The sequence below is a fragment of the Danio rerio genome, chromosome 12 (genome assembly GCF_052040795.2).
Source record: "Danio rerio strain M-AB ecotype USA chromosome 12, GRCz13ab, whole genome shotgun sequence".
Taxonomy (NCBI): domain Eukaryota; kingdom Metazoa; phylum Chordata; class Actinopteri; order Cypriniformes; family Danionidae; genus Danio; species Danio rerio.
Genome location: NC_141032.1, coordinates 10100765 through 10103982, shown reverse-complemented (window position 1 = coordinate 10103982; position 3218 = coordinate 10100765).

The window sequence follows — 3218 nt, the reverse complement described above, 5'->3', positions numbered from 1 at the left end:
GCTTGCAGAAGTTAAATGAACAAGCTTTTATTTTAAATAAACATCATTTTTCTACTCCTTTAGAGTTAACAGTTGACTTTTCCCACAGTCTGGTTTGGTGGGAGCACTTTTAGCTTAGCTTAGCATAAGTCATTGAATCGGATCAGACCAGTAGCGTCTCACTCAACTTTCTAAAAAAAGACTTAATAATGTTCATATTTAAAGCTTTGCTGTGGTTCCATCATGTACTAAGACAAACAGAAAGTAAAAAGTTGCGATTTTCTTGGCTGATATGGCGAGGAACTATATTTTCATTCTAGCGTAATAATCGTACCTTGCTGCTGTAGTATGGCTGGAGCAGGCACATTGATATTACACACTCAACCATTTTTGGTAATAGGCTCATTTTACAACCCCTAACAGTCGAGCTTTTCTATTTTTACATCTATTTAGTTGATCTCCGGGTCTGGCAGGAGCATTTTTAGCTTAGCTTTGCTTAGCTTAGCATAAATCATTGAATCATATTAAACCATTAGCATCTACCTCAACTTTCTAAAATACACTAAATAATTTTCTTATTTAAAGCTTTAGCTGTGGTTTCATCATGTACTTAGACTGACAGAAAATAAAAACTTGCTGTTTTCTAGTATGATATGGCGAGGAACTATATTTTCATTCTGGCGTAATAATTATAATTTGCTGCTGTAGTATGGCTAAAGCAGGCGCATTGATATTACACACTAAATTATTTTTTTGGAATAGGCTCATTTTACAACTCCCCTATAGTTAAACAGTCAAGCTTTTTTATTTTTACATCCGATTAGTTGATCTCCGGGTCTGGCAGGAGCACTTTTAGCTTAGCATAACCTATTAAATCGGATTAGACCATTAGCATCTCACTCAACTTTCTAAAAAACACTTAATTTTTCTATTTAAAGCTTTAGCTGTGGTTCCATCATGTACAAAGAACAACAGAAAATAAAAAGTTGCAATTTTATAGGCTGATATGGCGAGGGACTAAATTTTCATTCTGGCGTAATAATCGTACCTTGCTGCTGTAGTATGGCTGGAGCAGGCACATTGATATTACACACTCAACCATTTTTGGGAATAGGCTCATTTTACAACCCTTAACAGTCGAGCTTTTCTATTTTTACATCTATTTAGTCGATCTCCGGGTCTGGCAGGAGCATTTTTAGCTTAGCTTAGCTTAGCATAAATCATTGAATCAGATTAAACCATTAGCATCTACCTCAACTTTCTAAAATACACTAAATAATTTTCTTATTTAAAGCTTTAGCTGTGGTTTCATCATGTACTTCCACTGACAGAAAATAAAAACTTGCTGTTTTCTAGTATGATATGGCGAGGAACTATATTTTCATTCTGGCGTAATAATCATAATTTGCTGCTGTAGTATGGCTGAAGCAGGCGCATTGATATTACACACTCAATCATTTTTAGGAACAGGCTCATTTTACAACTCCCCTATAGTTAAACAGTCAAGCTTTTTTATTTTTACATCCGATTAGTTGATCTCCGGGTCTGGCAGGAGCACTTTTAGCTTAGCTTAGCATAACCTATTAAATCGGATTATACCATTAGCATCTCACTCAACTTTCTAAAAAACACTTAATTTTTCTATTTAAAGCTTTAGCTGTGGTTCCATCATGTACAAAGAACAACAGAAAATAAAAAGTTGCAATTTTATAGGCTGATATGGCGAGGGACTAAATTTTCATTGTGGCGTATTAATCTTACCTTGCTGCTGTAGTATGGCTGAAGCAGGCACATTGATATTACACACTCAACCATTTTTGGTAATAGGCTCATTTTACAACCCCTAACAGTCGAGCTTTTCTATTTTTACATCTATTTAGTCGATCTCCGGGTCTGGCAGGAGCATTTTTAGCTTAGCTTAGCTTAGCATAAATCATTGAATCAGATTAAACCATTAGCATCTACCTCAACTTTCTAAAATACACTAAATAATTTTCTTATTTAAAGCTTTAGCTGTGGTTTCATCATGTACTTAGACTGACAGAAAAATAAAAACTTGCTGTTTTCTAGTATGATATGGCGAGGAACTATATTTTCATTCTGGCGTAATAATCATGATTTGCTGCTGTAGTATGGCTGAAGCAGGCGCATTGATATTACACACTCAATCATATTTAGGAATAGGCTCATTTTACAACTCCCTTATGGTTAAACAGTCAAGCTTTTTCATTTTTACATCCATTTAGTTGATCTCCGGGTCTGGCAGGAGCCCTTTTAGCTTAGCTTAGCATATACTGTTAAATCAGATTAGACCATTAGCATCCCTCTCAACTTTCTAAAAAAAACACTTAATTTTTCTATTAAAAGCTTCAGCTGTGGTTTCATCATGTACTAAGACTGGCAGAAAATAAAAAGTTGCAGATTTCAAGGCTGATATGGCGAGGAGCTATATTTTCATGCGGAATAATCATACTTTGCTTCTGTAGCATGGCGAAAGCAGGCACATTGATATTACACAGGAACATTGATAATACACACTCAACCTGTTTTGGGAATGGGCTCATTTTACGACTCCTTTATTGTTAAAAAATCGAGTTTTTCCATTTTTACATTCATTTAGTTGATCACCGGGTCTGGCAGGAGCACTTTAAGCTTAGCTTTGCATAAACCATTAAACCGGATTGGACCATTAGCATCTCTCTCAACTTTCTAAAAAAAAAAAACTTAATTTTCCTGTTTACAGATTTAGCCATGGTTCACTCATGCCTTGCTACTGTAGAATGGCTGAAACAGGTGCATTGATATTACGTATCAACCATTTTTAGCTTTTAGCACTTTTAAACTTTTGAGAACTTTTAGCTTAGCTTAGCATAAACCATTGAATCAGATTAGACCATTAGCATATCACGTAAAAAAAGTTATTTTCCTATTTGAACCTTCCCTCTTTTAGTTGCATTACTAACTAGTGTTAGCTAGTTACTAAGCTGGGGACTATATTCAGACACTGTAGTAATATTGTGCCTGCTACAGCCAAGGCGCTGCAGCAAAGTTCATTTCTATTATGCCAGAATGAGAATAAAGTTTCCATCAAACAATATTGTGTTTAATAGATGTCTAATAGACATGTAAATATTGACAGCTTGGCTAAAACAAGGGAGAACTTGGGCTGTCAGTGAAAATCTAATAGCCCAAAACTAGACTAGTCATCGAATAGACGGATTAGACAGACTATATATGTG